Source organism: Mesoplodon mirus, assembly GCF_964341445.2.
Source record: "Mesoplodon mirus genome assembly, chromosome: 7".
Taxonomy (NCBI): Eukaryota; Metazoa; Chordata; class Mammalia; order Artiodactyla; family Ziphiidae; genus Mesoplodon; species Mesoplodon mirus.
The window spans coordinates 101294737-101314067 of record NC_138983.1 but is presented as its reverse complement, the minus strand read 5'-3'; the positions used below and the strand labels follow the sequence as shown (position 1 = coordinate 101314067).

At 39.1% G+C, this 19331-nt stretch overlaps 1 long non-coding RNA gene and 1 pseudogene across 3 annotated transcripts in view; both read left to right on the top strand.

Moving 5' to 3' along the window:
- Positions 1–19331, top strand: part of LOC309808912 (centrosomal protein of 78 kDa-like) — an 823590-nt pseudogene that overhangs the window by 634938 nt on the left and 169321 nt on the right. The gene's annotated exons all lie outside the window — the stretch shown is intronic.
- Positions 1–19331, top strand: part of LOC309807249 — a 70354-nt gene that overhangs the window by 5103 nt on the left and 45920 nt on the right. For both annotated transcript variants that reach the window (XR_014294545.1, XR_014294546.1), the window contains exon 2: positions 14816–14942. This is a non-coding gene — a long non-coding RNA (uncharacterized lncRNA). The remainder of the gene's footprint in view (positions 1–14815; positions 14943–19331) is intronic.

The following is a 19331-nucleotide window of genomic DNA, read 5'->3' as shown; positions in this document are numbered from 1 at the left end:
TTCTTGCAGTGTGAAAAAGAACTTACTGATATCTCTTCATGTTTGAACATGACTGTTTGGCAGATTTGTTGAAATGACTCAAGTTCTCTTTCAGATCTGGACTAAATGTCTGTATCATAGCATTAGGGCCCATGAAGCAGCATTTGCAAGCCCATACTCACCTCCCCCCTTTTTAGTGTTTTGCACTCTGGAAAAGCAAACAACAGCAACAACAATATCTTATTTCCTTTTATCTATAGTTATTATTAATCTTGTCAAGAAACCCATTTGATATATTTATGCTAAACTATAAATGAGATTTTTCCAGTTTTATTGAGATTGAATTGATATATAATATTGTATCTGTCCAAGGTGTACAATGTGATGATTGATATATATATATATAGTGTGAAATGACTACCACAATAAGTTTAGTTAACCTTAATTCACATAATTACAAATTTTATTTTTGTGATGAGAACTTTCAAGATCTACTCTCTTAGCAACTTTCAAACATAAAATACGGTATTGTTAACTGTAGCGACCAAGCTGTACATGACATCACGATTACTCACTTATCTTATAACGAGAAGTTTTTATCTTTTGATCATCTTCACTCATTTTCCTCACCTCCAACCCCCAGCTCTGGCAACCATCATTCCATTCTTTCTATCATGAGTTCAGTATTTTAGATTTCACATATGAGATCCTAAAGTATTTCTCTTTCTCTGTCTGACATTTCATTTAGCATAATGCCCCCCAAATCCACCCATGTGGTCACAAATAGCCAGATTTCCTTCTTTATCACGGCTGAATAATAGTAGGTTGTATGCACCCCATTTTCTTCATCCATTCATCCACAAAAATCACTGAGGTTGCTTCCATGTCTTGGCTACTGTATTGGGTTGGCCACAAAGTTCATACAGTTAATGAATACGCTGTTCAATAAAACTTGGTGAAAATGAAAAATGTGTCTTTCATTTTTACTTAAAATAAATCTTTGACAAAGCCAGCTAGGCATCCCTTTGAGTAATGACTTATATCGCATTGAAATATTTTAAACATATGAACAGTAATAGCTTAAATGACAAATGTTACTAATATTGACACAATTGATCAAGGAGAATATGTTAGAATATGTTAAAATGCAGATGGACAGTGAAAGAACAAATATAACTTTTAACTAAATATTGTCTTGATATTTAGACCATTGGTTAAGAACATGATAACAGGTTTCATCCATTTCAAGAAAGCAGAATATTTGCAGATCACTTAACATTTACTAGGTATGTTCTCAGTCTGGAAGGATATATTTCACTTACATGTGTCATTTAATTTAACCACATCCCTCTGTAATAGATAGTGTTATCCCTATTTGCAGATAGGAAACAGGTTCAGAAAGATTAAGAATGTTACCTAATTCTAGTAAGTAGCCAAACCTAAACTGATCTAATTCCAGGGCAAAGCTCTTTCTGACACATCAGTGTGGGTCTTTATCTCTTTGAGAATTGTTGAACATTAAAAGCCTTCTTCCAGGTAAATGCATAAAGAAACAACATGAGCAATGATATAATAATACAAGTCTCACTAAATAATTGGTGTGTTTGGCCTTGCTTTTGCCGATAGATCTTTTGCAAAATTGCTTTTCTCTGAGATAGTGGACTTTAAATACTTTCTTTGAAGACTTTCCTAAATTATACCTATCAGAAAGCTACTTTGCTTTAAGGCTAAAGAAAAATGAAAGCTTACTTAACTACACTTAGGTGCCAGGGTCATACTACGAACTCTACACCTGCCAGGATTCACGCTAAGATAGGGTGGCTCCACAAACTGTCCATAGTACTGTGATTTCTTTCTGATATTTTGAAGTAGAAATAATTTAATAACTATTCACAAAAGAGAGAAACACTGTTTCTTCGTCCTCAATATCATACTGCTGTAGGCTAATTCTTTTTCTCTTCTGTTGCCCCTTAGTATAGAGAGTGTGTTTTGGGGACCCTCCTTCACGATCTTCTCCATTCCAAGAGCATCTTACATAAATCCAGGACTTCTCAAGCAGCCAGTTTTGCCAGATGGTCTTAGGGTTGGTTGTACCCATATATGTATAATCCTGAACTTCTCAAGTAAGGTCCTTATAGAGCATAATGGCTAAGAGAATTGGTGCTGATACCAGACCTGAGTTCAAATCCTGCCTATGCCGCTAACTAGCTGTGTAACCTTGGAGAAGTAACTTAATCCTTAAAGGGATTAGATTTCTCACCCAGAAAATGGTATAATAAATGCATCTACCCCATATGGTTAGTGTGTAAATTAATGTAACTTGAGATGGTGCATGTTAAGCATTAGCACAGTGCCTGTCTCTTGTTAGTAATACCTGCTTTTATTATTAATTATTCTCTTTATATTCTCAGTTTCAGCTATATGCCTAACATATAATAGTTGTTCAGCAAATATTTACTGGATTGAACTAGCTCTGAAATTTAAGCATTGGGTCAACAGCAAAGTAGTCACCCCATCAATATTTCTCCCACAGAAAGGGAGAATAGATGGAAGCCAGCCATCATACTTTCTTTTCTTATTCTAAACTTCCCATCCAGGCCCAGCAATAAAATAATCTTCCTGAACCCCAACAATTGCGAGACTTTTTCAAATCACACTATTTGAAAATAGTTGGGTTTCCCTAATCTAATATGTCCCAGGGCCCCAAGGTCACCAAGCTTATATTAATGAAGTCTAGTTAAGATAAATGATTACACTTAGTAAACCAACTGCTTATGAGCTCATTGGGCTTTTTAAAATTTACTATCTGCACTTCATAGAGACTCAAGTATTTTGCTTTTGTAGGACACTCAGCAGTCAAAGTAGTCTTTTAAAAAGCACAAATCAGATGCTATTATCGCACTGCTTCTGACCTCTAAAGGCTGTCTATTGTAAAGAGATTAAATTTTCAGCTACTTAGCCAGGCTCACAGGGACCATGGGCTCTGGTCACTTACTACATCTTTCCCTGACCTTCATGGGGTTCGAGGCACAGTTGTCTTTTTCAGTCCCTCAGATGCAACAAGCTCTACTTCTTGCTCTCCCAGCTTTAGATTGGCTAATCCTTCTACCCAGACCAATTTCCCTCTGATCATTAAGGTCTCGGTTCAAACGCCACCACTACTATCTTGACCAAAGAGACCTGCCTCCTCACTGCCTCTCCGTCCCATTGTCCAGTCGTATTTCTGTCGCTGTACAAAATTTATTTACATGTTTACTCCGTCTTCCTCCACCACTGGATATTTGCTTAAGAGCAAGGACTGTAATTTTTTGCTCACCACTGAATCTTCCAAGGCTTGCAGCAGACACTGGCACATAGAAGGTGTGTAGGAAATGTGTGTCTAATAAATGAATAAATATGTGAATGAAAAAAAACTGAAACACTAACACAAGAATATTCTCCTTTCAAAAGAATAATGAAAAATAATTTCATTCAATAAGAGTCCTTCTTAGTTACTGATACATGACTTAGTAGTTCCCAATCAATTAAAAATGTTCCATTATTTTCTGATACTTCACAAGTCATTAATTAAATGTTGCTCACATTTAAGGCCAATCTGTGAGACATTATGAACTTGTCTACTCTAAAGTTCCAGCATTAACTCAGGCGGGGCTTCACCAAGTACTGATCCTGTGACCTTGGCCTCTCATTGCCTCAGTTTTCTCATTTGTAACACGGGTATAATAATAGGCTTATTTCATAGGCCTGTGAGGAAACCCTCATATATATGTGTGTGTGTGTGTGTCTATATATATGGATTTAAACGGTGTCTTAGGATAGTGTCTGGCACGTGAGAAGCATCACAGAGTGTTGACTGCTGCTACTAGAACCGTTATTATGAGAACTACCTGTTGAGAATAATCCTTCATATACTGGTTTATTCCACTGGAGATAAAGGAAACTAATAGAATGTTAGAAAGCAGATTAAACACAGAAAGCCAATAAAATATACCAAGACAGAAGATGATGAGAGTGTAAAAGCATAGAAGAAAAAAATGGTTTTTGTGTTTCTTATTCTTTTTCTTTTTTAAAGAAGGAAAGAGCCTAGAAATAGGACAAAAACTATTCATTGGCTCTACTGACATGGGGATCGCTGGTGACCTTCATAAGTAAAATTTCAGGACAGTGGGCAGTGAGGTTACGGTGAGAGAAGTCAGACAGATGTAAATTATAGAGTAAATGGGACGTGAGGAAATGGAAACAATATATGAAGATAACAATTTTGAAAAGTTCAGACATGAATTGGCTAAAGAAGATATGCAGGGATTAGGGGAGGAGGGAGGCTTTCATGTTACACGTATAGTTTTTAACATTTTAAGGTGGAGTTACTAGTCTAGAATGAGGTTGAACTTTGGCAAGAATCCTTCCTAAGGAGTAGATGGGCTGTAGAAGATGCAGGGCTGTGAAGTACTTGAGAAGATGAGGGAGAATGAAATGCTCTCTGTAGCGCACACGGCCTTGTAACTTTAACTCCTGTAGTAAAAGGGAATACAAAGGTCAACGCAGATGCTAATGAATTAATGGATTTGGCAGTGGACTATTTACTGACCTCTGTGTTCTTAATGAGCTATGAAGCACCTCACCGGCTCAGAGTGAAGGAAGTAGAGAGGATGGAGGTTAAGTAAAGCTTCTAAGAAAATAGTCCTTAAGGAGAAATAGAAAGAGCTTACTGTAAGTCAGAGCAATATTTCCAGTCTTGAAAATCCATTTGAAGCTGGTGATTATTAATTTATTGGAATACCAATTTGCCCTGCCACATGATTTTTCTCCAGCTACCTGGATGTAAGTTACACAGAGGCAGAAGAGAGTGAGAGATAACAATGGAGGGAAAATACAATTCGTATTTTTTTTTGACCTTATTCCACTTCCCCGCTCCAACTCTGGGGAGCCTTCACGGACATGGCTGCCCTCCCAGCCTCCAGCAGCACTCTGTTATCAAAGAATTCAAAGAAATGGAACATAGGTTTCCAACTTATTAATTTAGCAAAATCAAAAATTATATATAATGTCTTCCGTTGGCAAAGATTTTTGCAGTATAATTTGGTTCCATCTTTTGACAAGTAATTTGGCAATGTCTAGCAAGATAAAAATGTTAATAGCTTTTACACATTAATTCTAATTCTGGAAGCTTATGCCAATAAATAATTTATAATCCAGAAAATTATTATATAAAGATGCTCATTGTCATGTCATTTGTAATAACAAAAAATTGGAAACACCTTTAATTGTTAACAATAGGAAAACAGTTTAGGAAATATCCACTTAGTAGAAAGTTACACAGTTACTCTATTATAATTACAAGATGATGGAGCAAAATAGAATAATGCTTAATAAAGAAAGAATGAAGAAAGTTGACCTACAATTGTGTCTTCCTTATGTCAGTAATTATGTAAACATATAAATATTTATTAAAACTTAAAACCAAAATAAAGTTTTAAAAGCTCTGTACCAGTAATGGGGATTTTATGTTTGTTTCAAAATATTTTTTAACATAACTCTTATAATTTTGTTTTTTCTACTCCTTTTCTTAAGAATTTCTGATTATTACCTCATTTTTCATTCCATAGTTTCAAATAAAGTCAGCAATTTTATCATTAGAGAAGATTAGACTTATTTGACACTTCAGAATTCCAAGTTATTTGGTATAAAAAGACCATATACACTTGTAGGTGCTTTCAAAATAATATTTCGAGAATTTTTTTTTTTTGCTTAGTCTTTCCTAGTATGGAGATTCAGCAAACTACCTAAAATTGCTAGCCATTCTTTTTTCATTTTTCTCATTTTATTCATTTATCTTGCCCTTCACAGAAATGATAACAAATGAGTCTGCAGTTGCATCTGCCAATTTCTTAAATCCTCTATTATCCACATTATGAAATCATACTTATATGAATGCTTCCAGTATTTTCAGAGCTCTTTAGTTATTATACTTGAGCATTCTGTATGAAGTATCTTATGTAAGTGTAAAATTTAGACTCAACTTCTGGAAGCTTTTGATTTCTTAGTTCAAAAGTGAGAGATCCTTAGTTCAGCCATATGATTAACAATTACTTGTATAGTAAGAAGCTCCTAAATTATTGTTTTATGGATACCTGGCAGTTTTCTTGCCATTTCTCAGAGGTTCTCTATTAAACACATTCTCTCTCTTTCTCTCTCTCTCTCTCTATCTCTATCTCTCTCTCTCACACACACATTGTGATTAAAAGCACAGACTTTGGCATTATGAAGTCTAAGGTTCAATTTCCAGTTCTGTAGTTTCTGGGCCACTTCACTTTAGGCAAGTAACCTAATGTCTCTGAACCTTGTTATTTTCATCTGTAAAATGGAGATTACAATTATATCATCAGAACATCCGTAATGATTTTAGAGTTTCAGAGTCAGGTACAAGCAGGCACTCAGTAAATGGCTCGTGCTTTTATTACTTTATTATTATTTAGGTCTTGGTTTTCCTTGAGTCTGTGAGTCCCCATAATGAAATGTAATTTCCAGTAGATTGAGTAATACCTATTTTCACCAAAAATTTTAACTGAGTTCATTACTTTCTGTGCAACCCAGATTAGTTTTCTGCCTTTTTTTCTGTGCCGTCTGTAGGTGTTCAATAGATTTATTTAATAAATGTATGAATGCATGAACGCGTAGATGAATTTTTAAATGCTTCTTTTTGAGAAGGTAGAACAAATGTGCCACAGTAGAACAGATAAGAAAATAGTCCATGGAAAAAATGGCAAAGTCACATATGTGCCCAGGGCCAGCCTAAGGAGAATTGCTTTTTTTTTTTTTTTAAGGAAAAATGTGTTGAATAGCTTATTTTAATTATTTTTAAAAGTTAAGTACGGGGACTTCCCTGGCGGTCCAGTGGTTAAGACTTCACCTTCCAATGCAGGGGGTGTGGGTTCAATCCCTAGTCGGGGAGCTATGGTCCCACATGCCTCACAGCCAAGAAACCAAAACATAAAACAGAAGCAGTATTGTAACAAATTCAATAAAGACTTTAAAAAGTTGTCCACATCCAAAAAAAAAAGTTAAGTACAAAAATTTGCTGATGATTTACATATTTAGCACCACTAAAATAATGTGAGATTAGCTGTACTAAAACAGAATGTTGAGCTACATTCACATTAAGTGACATTATATAGTCTAAATTTATGGAAAACTTCTGAAATGTCTGATAAAAAGTAAGATGGTGAGTGACCTTTGAGCAGAAAAAGACAGAAAGAGAAATGGCCTTTTCTACATTCTATTGTGCCTCTAAGTAAAATGCTTGGTAATCTAGCTACAAAGCAATATGTCATTTGGCTTTAGGCACCTACTGTGATTTACCTTGTGAAGATCAGATTTTGCCATGGAGAGGATTTGTAAAAGTATCACACATTCCAGTACCATTGGCAACCACAGCTACCAAAAACTCCAATTTAAATTGATGAACCTAATGTCAGATGATAGTATCATTTCCTTGTGGGTGTCTTGGGAAAAGATGGGTAGGAAATGTATAAAAGTGAATACTTTATTGACTGAAATAACAATTCATCATTTTGAAAACATAAAATACATTAAAGTTGTTATAGCATCATGCATTAATATTTCACTGTACTTTAGACATCGCCTACAATCAATGTTTTCTGCCCTTTGAAACAGAATCTTGCTTGTGGTATGCATTAATCATATAAAAGATTAAACACTGAAAAGAAATTCAGCCTTTAAGGACAATTTGCTTTGATTTATTCAGTGGGTTCTTCCAAAAAGTTAATACAAGAATTATTGCTTGTTGAACTGGAGTTACAAATTCTTTCAGAGTTACTTAGTATTTTCTGTAATATCAGTATCAAGGAAGGTAAAGCAAATTTACATATTCATTAGGAAATACAGGCACATAATCATAAAACAAGACAACACAGCGTTTTTATAGACTTTATTTTTTAGAAGTGTTTTAATTTCACAGAAAACTTGAGAAGATAGTGTAAAGTGTTTCCATATACACTAGACCCATTTCCCTCTATGATGATCCACTTACATTAGTATGTTACGTTGTTACAATCAGTTAACAAATATTGATACATTATCATTTACTATAGTCCATACATTAGTCCAGTTCCTTAGTTTTTACCTCATGTCCTTTTTCTATTCCAGGATTTCATCCAAAACATCACATTACATTTAGTTGCCATGTTTCCTTAGGCTCCTCTTGGGTTTGATAGCTTCTCAGATTTTCCTTGGATGACCTTGACAATTTTGAGTAGTTAGGGTTTTGTAGGATGCCCACTACTAGAATTTGTTTGATGCATTTTTCATGATAATATTGGGATTATGTGTTTTGGGGAGGAAGACCACAGAGTAGAAGGGTTATTTTGTCAGATCACATCAAGTGTACAAAGTATGAATATGCATTATGAATGCTGAGGTCGACTTGGATCACCAGGCTGAGGTAGTGTTTTTCAGGTTTCTCCATCGTAAGATGACTGTTTTCCCTTTTTCATACTGTACTTTTTTGGAAGGAAGTCAATATGCTCAGCCCACAACTAAGGAATAGGGAGTTATGCTTAAGATGGAGTACTACATAAACTATTTGGAATTCCTTTGCACGGGAGATTTATCCATTCTCCTGCATTTATGTATCCACTTATTTATTTATATCAGAAGAACTCATGGATTTTTATTTTATACTTTGGGTTATAATCTAATTCTACTTTAGTTACTTTGTTCCTCAAATTGCTCTAGTCCTGACCCTTGTGAACTCTTTTCAGTTGGCTCTTGTGCCACTCTGAGGTATCCCCATCCTGTATTTTTTTTTGGAACTTCCTTACTTTCTGACACTATAAGATGGTCTTGTATATAAATCTTGTATATTTACTGCCCTAGTCCTAGAATCAGCTATTTCTTCAAAGATAACTAGGTCTTTTTAGTGGAGAACGGTATTAGACAGCAGGATCTGGGTGTGGGGTGTGCTAATTGCTGCTCGGATGTCATTGCTTCTAGATCTTCTCAGCTGACAGAGCAAAGAGATAATATGTGTGTACATTACCCATGTATACGCACATATCTATAAGTATCTCTCTACATAGCCATGTGTATTAAGGTAATATGAAGCAATATTAAGCTAAACATGAATGTATATTGATGTTTCCAACTTTAATCTGTTACCACATAGATCACCTTAGCCTCATCTCTTGCTTATCTTTAAATTTCAACTCCAGCAAAACACTTGGCTTTTAGAAGTATGAAAATCAAATTGTAGCAACTTTGGGAAGCCACATCATCTAGTAGAATAATTCTTAAAGGGCAAGGTGTATATCATCAAATTTTAATTTACAGTCAGCAGTACTTTTTAACATCAAAAGGCCTCCAGACCTCTGCTTCCAAGAAGATGAAGTAGCCCATTTCTCCCAGGTTCTCCCACTTAAAACTAAAACCCTGAACATAACAACAAACAAACATAGGAAGACGCTGAAAGGTGGAAATGAGAAGGCAGACTTAACTAGGGACTTTGGGACTTGAGGAATAACATGGTGATGAGTCCCCTGTGTTTCCTGTTGCTTCCCATACATCCTGGAGAGGGTATTACAGGCACCCCCAATCAATAACCACCAACAGAACAACAGACAAAAAAGCTTCAGAAAAAAACACAAAACCCTGTTCCCCCTAGCCAAAGTATGAGGAAAGGGGTTGCTAAAGACAGAAGACCATTTGGGCAATAATATACACACTACTCGAGCCAAGTGCCAGTGGAATATACACACTACTCGAGCCAAGTGCCAGCGGAATATTGCACCCATTCCCTATGTCCTGTCGTTTCAGTTGGGCCAACGTAGGATTTGATCTTCCACACCACCCCACTCCTGCCCTCCAGAAGAGCCAGCGCTCTGATTCCCCACCAGGGTTGTTTCAGTGTGGTCCAGTGGTGAGCTGAGCCTCCACCCCTTTCCATTAGCAAACAGACTTTAAAAGGTGGTGCCTGGGCTTCCCTGGTGGTGCAGTGGTTGAGAATCTGCCTGCCAATGCAGAGGACACAGGTTCGAGCCCTGGTCTGGGAAGATCCCACATGCCGCGGAGCAGCTGGGCCCGTGAGCCACAGCTACTGAGCCTGCGCTCCGCAACAAGAGAGGCCGCAACAGTGAGAGGCCCGCGCACCACGATGAAGAGTGGCACCCGCTCGCCGCAACTAGAGAAAGCCCTTGCACAGAAAGGAAGACCCAACACAGCCAAATAAATAAATAAATTTACTTATTTAAAAATAAAAAAAGGTGGTGCCTGACAGGCTTGTTAACACTGGGCTGCCCTCACACAGTCGTGGCGTCCAATGGTGGGACTTAGCGTCCATCTCTCCCTGACATCAATAAGAATAGGATGTTACAGGTTGGCGGGAGTAGGCACCCCACTAACCCCCAACACATGGTGTCAGTGAGACCCACTGGGGTGCTGAATCCCCAGAACCACCCTGAGGCAACAAGACAGAATGAGACGGCACGAGCAGGGCGAGTCGTCAGTTCTCTTCCTCTCACCCTGGCGTCAGTGGGGCCAGCAGGGAGCTGACCCTCTACCCACACCCGGCATCAACAAGAGGGAATGAAGTGGGAGGAAGGAGAGCAAACACTTCACTTCTCCCCTCCCCTGTGTCAAGAAATCTACTGGGGAGATGAACTTCCACTCCTACTAAAAGGCAACACAATGATATCAATGCTCCCACTTTTGGGGGGAAGGTGTCAGAAGGGCCAGTAGGATAGCTGAACTTCTACTTGATCTGTCTGCAGTGAGACAATGTAAGTGCCCACTTTTGCTGGGGTATTGTCAGTAGGGCCCAATGGAAATCTGTACGTAACCCCCCAGTCCTCATACTACGCCTCAAATAGGATGACTTCCTTCTAAAAAGTAATAATAAAATTAAATGGGTTACAGAGTCATATAATAACTCACAATGTTTAGAATACAATGGAAAAATACTCATGACACCAAGAACCAGGAAATCACAGAATAAATGAGAAAAGACAATAAACATACACCAACACTGAGATAAAACATCCATTGAAATGATCAGACAAGGATTTTAAATAAGCTGTCACATAAATGCTTCAATTAGCAATTATGTGTTCCTTGACAGAAATGGGAAAAATAGAAAATGTAAACAAAGAACTAGAAGCTATAACAATAAAAACAAATAAGAACAGTAGAACTGAAAAATACAACAATCAAAAAACATTGCTCAAGAATAGAGTGGAGGGCTTCCCTGGTGGCGCTGTGGTTGAGAGTCTGCCTGCGGATGCAGGGGACACGGGTTCGTGCCCCGGTCCGGGAGGATCCCACATGCCGCGGAGCGGCTGGGCTTGTGAGCCATGGCCGCTGAGCCTGCGTGTCCGGAGCCTGTGCTCCGCAATGGGAGAGGCCACAACAGTGAGAGGCCCGCGTACCGCAAAAAAAAAAAAAAAAAAGAATAGAGTGGAGATTACAAAGCATAGAATCATGAACTTAGAAGAGATCAATACAATGTACCAAATGTACAGAGAAAAATAGACTGAGGGTTAAAGATGGGAGAAAGAACAGGATCTCAAGAACCTGTGAACAGTAACAAAAGCACTAACATTCATATCATCAAAGTTCCAGAATGAAAAAAGAGAGCAGGTAGGACTGACAAAGTATTCAAAGAAATCATGGCTAAAAAGTTCCCAATTTTTTAGAAGACATAAACACAAATTCAAGAATCTGAACAAACCCAAAGAGGAAAAACGCAAAGATATCCTTGCCAAGACGTGTCATAACTAAACTTCTGAAAAGTAGAGACTAAAAAAATCTCGAAAGTGGACAGGAAGAAACGATGCATTGCTTATTGAGAAACACCAATTCCAATGACAGCATATTTCTTGTCTAAAACTCTGGAGTCAGAAGCATTGACGTAACATTTTTCAAGTGCTAAAAGAAAAGAACTCTCAGCCACAAATTCACACTTTTTATCTCCACTTTCTTGTTTGACTTACGTTAATGGACTACTAACTCATCTTTCTATATCCGGGACTGCCATCACCCTTCTCCAAAAATCTAGCCACAGTATTTCCAGAGTGATCTTTCTGAAAATGAAACCAATTTTTCTTATAAAAATGCCTGATTGTGTTATGAAACTTTTCTCTCTTCTAAGTTACCAGTTAAAATCCTTCAATGGATTCCCATCTTTCTTGGAGTAAAATCTCACATCCCAACTCTCTTTGTCCTTTTGGGCTGCTGTAAGATTATACTGCAGGCTGGGTGGCTCATAAACAACAGGATTTTTTTTCTCACAGTTCTGGAGGCTGCAAGTTCAAGAATAGGGTGCCAGTATGGTCAGATGAGGGCCCTCTTCTGAGTCACAGACTTCTCATTGTAACCTCACATGGCAGAAGAGCTTAGGGAGCTCTGTGGGGTCTCTTTTAGAAGAGCACTAATACCTTTATCATTTCCCAAAGGCCCCACCTACTACTACTATGACCTCCGGAAATTAAGATTTCAACGTATAAATTTGGAGGGGAACACAAAGACTAGACCATAGCACTTAGTATACATACATGGACCATTCATGGTCTGGCTTCTACCACCCTCTCCATTGTCTTCTTTTCTTACACTCCAGTGAGCATTTCTTTTTTTTTTTTTTTTTTTTTCTGCGGTACGCGGGCCTCTCACTGTTGTGGCCTCTCCCGTTGTGGAGCACAGGCTCCGGACGCGCAGGCTCAGCGGCCATGGCTCACGGGCCCAGCCGCTCCGTGGCATGTGGGATCTTCCCGGACCGGGGCACGAACCCGTGTCCCCAGCATCGGCAGGCGGACTCTCAACCACTGCGCCACCAGGGAAGCCCCAGTGACATTTCTTATACTGATTATGAATGGAACTCTTTTCTGGACTGATCCTTAACCATTCATTTTCTGGCAAACATGAATTTATCTTCTCTTTTCCTCAAAAATTCACCCTTCCTTCATGTTACATATCCATTTCAATTGCCTTCTACAGGAAGCCCTACTGATATCCCCCATATACTACTGTCCACAGCATGAATTAAGGTCTTACCATGTCTTCCTATATCACTCTGTAATAATTTTTACGGTAACTATGGATTTTCTTATTTGAGTGTCACAATACATTGACTTCTAGGTGGCACGATAATGATTTTAGTAACAGTAACACTGGTGCCCAGTTTAACCCATGGCATACTTTAGGTGTTCAATAAATGCTTGTTGAATGAGTTAATGAATGAATGAATGGATGGTCAGTTTGAAATCTTAATCATGTTACTTTTCAAAAATCTGTTAAAAAGATACCCACAGTTTTCCAGAAGATTAGGGACTTAGGATCTTCAACTTGATTTAATAGAGGAAATTTTTACTCATACATCATGCTTAAATACCTCAAAGTAAAACCATTAACCCAGGAATTTAAGGTTACCCATTTGGACTTGCAAGCCAATAATTAATACCTCCTGCCCCGACTGTATTAGATGGTTTCAATGCTCCACTCATATCTCCCCAGCACTCATCATTCCAGTATATGCTGATAGACTCATGCTACCACCTGCAATTATCCACCTTAGGGCAGGCCAGAAATGTACAGGAGTTAATGTATCTGGGTGTAGCTTTCAACCAAGGACAGAGGGGACTGGAAGATAAGTACTTCAAGTTTCTCACCAATTCTTGGGATAACTCTGAGACATGTTCTATAGAGTTTCACAGAACTCCCCTGAAGTACTGGCAGCAGTTTCCTGCAGGAGTAATTTATTCAGTAATGCACCTCTGTTGGCTTCCTTCCATGCCTCCATTCTCAATTCCCACTCCACTTCTGAGTTTTCTGGAAGCACCTCCCAGATGAACAGTTTGCATTCAAATTATTGCCTCAGGTTCTGCTTCTAGGGGAATTCAATGTATAGCCTCCTAACAATCCAGTGCTCCTTACAGAGCCATCACTGGTACAAGTACCAAGGCATGGCACATTATGTATCACTCCTCCTAAATCCTAATATTTTTAAACAGATAGGAAAGAGCATGACCTTGAAGAGAAAAATCATTTATATGAGAATGGCCAATGGATAAAGGGAAGGAGAGACAGTGCCATTTGTTTTCCATTAATGATAGTGTGAAATTTATGGGCAGATGGTCTAACAGGTGTGACTATAATTTGAGGAGCCTGTCCCTTGGTTACAGAAGACTGCTATTGTAATTATTATGGAAGCACAACCTCATGACTTTATTGCTTCACTTGATGTAGCCTTTTCCTTTACCCTTAAATCTTTCTACATCACTGAATTGCAGCCAATAGATTTATTTTCTCCCTATGGCTCCATCACAAAAAAAAGACACACATGTGCACACACACACAGAGTTTTGTGTATGCCAGTGCTAGAAAAGACAAGCTCATGGTGCATGTATGCAATGGATATTGTACATTACAGGTCTCTGTGAAATAGTCTTCTGCAGGTTCCTATGTTTATTTTATGAATAATTAACTTTAGTAAAGCTAATTTCCTGAAGATCTTGATGAAGACTGAAGAAAGGAAGTAAATTTTAAAGAAAAAGACTTAGAAACTTGCCCTTTTTGCCCTTTCTTTGTGTCTTAATGAACAAAGGATAACTGGGACTTTTTTGAAGTCTTTGCTTGAGTTGAAGACACAAAATGCAACCTGTACTCTTATCATAATATGTTCAGTTTATGAGTACACAAACTTATAAACTGTGAATTTCCCTCAAGTTATTATACCATTTAGAAGATGTTTGCTGGGACGTTTACTTAAAACCAAACAATTGAGGTCTATATGTCCAAATAATTTCCTTCTCTCTTTCTGTCTCCATTTCAGTTTCCTGAGTTTCTGGGAAGGCCTGGTTTCCCCAAAGGAACGATTTCTGGTAGAAGTCTGAAGGTCTGACCCAAGAAAAATAATCCAGTATAGCCAATGAATTGAGGACAAGAAGTTTTCCAATCAGGTAGGAACATTTAATCTCATACATTACAATCACCTTAAGTAAGGTGTGCTGATAGCTGGATATGATTTAACTTCTTGGAAAAAGATGCCCCACAAGGAAGCTGTTCTCAATTCCCTTAGTGGTTGTGGTGTTTATCAGAGAGTGCCTTGGGGGAAGATGAATACAATAACAGTATGATGCTTTTCTTTTCATTTTTAGCTCATTGTTGCCAAGTACCCTTGGTGACCTTGGTGCCTGTGGTTTAATCCCAGGAGGTTAGACATGTGGAACAGCACATTAACCCTTTGTAGTATTTTCTCCCAAGACAAATCATTTTTATAGGTTGTCTCCATGGTCTTCTAGTTGCTTATCAAACTTAAGCATCAAGTCTTCTAAGTGAGCAATAGCCCCTGTGAGTGTGAGGAAATCAGCTTGGTTCTTATTGGGGCACATCTTGGTCTTGGCACAAAGTGAGTTCACATAGGGAGTTAGAAGGAGGAGAATGGGGCATGCGAAAGGGGAGTTCTGTGTTCTCATTTACCTATGCATGTTGAAACTCCACTAACAGTTTTATTTTCATTAGCAATTTGTGATAAAAACTTAGGGTAGGGCTTCCCTGGTGGCGCAGTGGTTGAGAGTCTGCCTGCCGATGCAGGGGACACGGGTTCGTGCCCCCGTCTGGTAAGATCCCACATACCACGGAGCGGCTGGGCCCATGAGCCATGGCCGCTGAGCCTGCGCGTCCAGAGCCTGTGCTCCGCAACGGGAGAGGCCACAACAGTGAGAGGCCCGCGTAGCGCAAAAAAACCAAAACTTACGGTAAAGGGAATAATGAGGCTGTCCCACTATATGGCACAACAAAAGATAGTAGTGACATCAAAATCAGGGCCTGTCCATCTCATTTGCAGTTATATACTCAGTGTTTAGCATAGCATTTGATCCCTCATCAGTATTCAATAAGAAGATGTGTGTTGAATAACTTAAGGATGAATTAATGAATGAAAAAAGTTAATATGGTAGAAAATGTGTTTTATCCTTGTATTTTCGTGTGTTGACTTCTGTATTTCAAGACCCAGCACTGTAACTGACACATAGAATATAAGCAGTAAAATTTGCTGAAAGAATGAATGAGTCCCCACAATTCTAAGAAGAATTTTAAGACCAACACAGACCCCATATCTGCCAAGGTCTATGACAGAAATATCCAGAGAAGAAAGCCTGATCTCAGCTAGTGGTAGAGCTGACAGAATTTATCTAGTTTTAATAATTTACAGCTCATCCCATTACATCTAGGCATAGTACCTACATGAGCCATACAATTAAATGTTGACTGAAAAAAAATGCACAACCTAAAAGTTGAGAATTATGTTTTATTTGGAGGACATACTGAGGACTTAAGTCAGGAGACAGCCTCTCAGATAGCTCTGAGGGACTGTTCTGAAGAGGTAAGGGAGGGCACAGGGTATTTAGGGGTTTTTGCAAAAAAAAAAAAAAAACCCGGTAGTTGGAACATCAACATCTAGCTCCCCCAAGGTAGACTGCAGTGTGTTACCCTTCCCTAGGCCTACCCTGGGGCACCCTGAAGGGCCTACGGGTCTGAGTGTGGCCCAGCAAGCCCAGGGGAGCCGGCGGGTCCTCAGAGTTCTTGTCCTGAAACTGGTGCTGACGCGACGGGGCCACGAGTCTCTAGACACTTACTGCTGTTAAACGAATGCAGAACTGCGACTAAGGCCTCAGGGAACCTGCTTCACGCCTACCCTTCTGGATGCCAAATCAAGACCTTACGTCGAGGCTAGGGCCCCCGTTGAGATTCCCCTTAGCTCTAGAGCAGGGCAGGAAGAGCTGCCACCCAGGACCTGGAAGCACCCTCTTTCTTTCGAGAAAACTCTTTTTTTTCTCAGAGCCATGCCTGCAGGGTCTAGAAACACGGCAACAGCAGTGTTTTTCAGGTTTTTTCCGGCTGCAAGAATGGACTTTCAAAATGGGAAAACCAGGCTTTTCGCTATAGACGCCATGTGTAGATTGACACGCAGCCTAAATACGTGTGTTTTCTAACAAGTAAAAGAGACACAAGCTACCCACTGTGCCCTAAACTGAATCAACTTTTTAAAGCAGGGTGTTCTGCGACTAGCGAACGGCCTCAATGAAGGAACGCCTTCGGTCGGCCGAGGGGCCAGTGTATCTTCCAGTATCCGGCAGTGTTACACGAAGAACTGTTCTTTAGTTGAAGTTGCAGTGCAAGCTGAATTTCCCCTTGAGGAATGGTGACCTCAGGTATGAGGGCCGGGGAAGAATTGCCTTCCTCCCCTTTGAAGTCCCAAACCACTACACCCAACATGTTTGTCTTTAGTTGAAAGTGGTATTTAAGGTGAGGATTTCAGCCATTTGGGAGATTTACTGAGTTCTCCTGGGTCTCTTCCATGTATACATATTATTAAATTTTGTTTGATTTTCTCCTGTTAATCTTAATCTGTCCCATGTCAATTTAATTCCTAGACTAACCAGAAAAATCTAGAAGGGTACAGGAAACTTTCTTCCTGCCCAACAGGCATTATAGTGCAGGGCACATTGCCTGCCTTTGAAAGCATCTGAACTTCTACACATTGAGAACCCTCTCCTTTCCATGCCCCTTTACCATAGGCATAAAGATTTCTGTGCACATCGAGGCTGAGAAGAACTCCTGAGTCCATCATTGTTTCTCCAGGCAGTCATGAAGACTGTCAGAGAGGAAGAACTTTTCCTCTGCCCTTCTGTAGGCAAATGGAGTAGGGGGTCCCCAAAGAAAAAGAATCAAATATAACTTTTTGACATAAGAGAAGCCATTTTAAGCCTAAATCATTTGTGATCTCAGCCTGGTCATGATGCTTGCTCTTGAACAGGGCTCAGTAATTAATGATCTTGTGAAATAAAATGGTCCCTTACCATCTGGTTCTATAAGAATGAAGTCACTAGCCACTGTAGTCTCTGACCTTGACAAAAAAGTAATCACTTGATCGAAAAGAGAACTGGAAATTTTTCTTTGAGCCAAATTTGAGGATTATAACCTGGGAAGAGCATCTCAGAAAACTCTGAAAGCTGTTCTGCCCATTAGAAACCCAGGGAGGTGTATAAGTTTTTTTTGAGACCGAGGGCTGTACATCAAATGACATGTTATTGAACGTTTACATAATTCAGATCTAAGTGCCATCCTGCTGGTCATGTAACCCCTTACAAGGTCAAGAAGAAATGTTATCTCTTAAGGAGGGAGTTGTCTTGTTGATGTTAGGAGAATGTTGCTCTTTATGGTTGAGCAAGTGTCCCTGCCTATGGGGGAGGTTTGGTCAATGTATAATGCAGATGCACAATGCACAGTGTGGGGAGAGAGGAGACCAAAGGGCAGAGAAGAGTTTATGTTTAAATTTCTCTTGTCTTGCCATAAAATATAAATTTTGTTTCACAACCTTCAACACACCCTGAATGGAATTCAGGACAGAGATCAGGAATGAGGCAGTCTATGCTCTGGGAAAACCCGGCAGAACAGGCCTTCAGATAGATATTTTCAGAAGATTTTATGAGCCCAGTTTCTTTTATCTTCTCATATCTAGAAAAGCACTAAAATCATTAATGGAGACATCTGCTCCTTGTGACTAGCAGCCACCATTTCGTGACTAGCAGCAAATTTCTGCCAAAATGTGTCCCTGATTCCATGTGTCCCCCTTCACCAAAATCACATACATGCTGACCTTCCCCCTAACTCTTTCGAGCAGTTCCTCAGAGCTATCTGAGAGGCTGTTTCCTTGGCTATAGTCCTCATTTTGCCCCAAATAAAACTTAACTCACAACTCTCAGTTTGTGCTTTTTGTTTTTTCAGTTGACAGTTTAAAACTTTCCCAATTTGGCTGTTCAAGGAGCCACCGTTTTGGGAAAATCCCTGGTGTTCTCCTTACTTGCTGCAAGTAATAAAGCCTTCCTTCTCCTGCCCTTTGGCTTGGTTGTCTCTTTTGGCTCAACAAAAGAAATGTTTCAGGTAACACTTTTAGCTGGTCTAAGAATTAAATTGACGTGAGACTGATTAACAGGAGAAAATAAAACAAAAGTTTAATAATATGTATATCTAGGATTCATTTTTGGCCTAAGCCATTTTGCAACGTAAGCCTGGCCAGGATGCTTGCCGTTGAAAGGGTCTCAGTAATTAATGATCTTAAGGGAACAAAATAATGCAGAATCAAAGGACTGTTTTCAGGTAAAAGAAGTAACAATAACAAAGATAATTGTAAAGACTCCCAGTTCTCTTTCAATGGTAAAGATTAGCCTGATCAGCTGGGAACATAAGGAATGATGATATTGACCTTTTCTGACCCTCATGACTTCAGTCCACTAAAGCTTGGACTCTGTGGACCACCCAAACCCCTTCATGAATATGCATATACC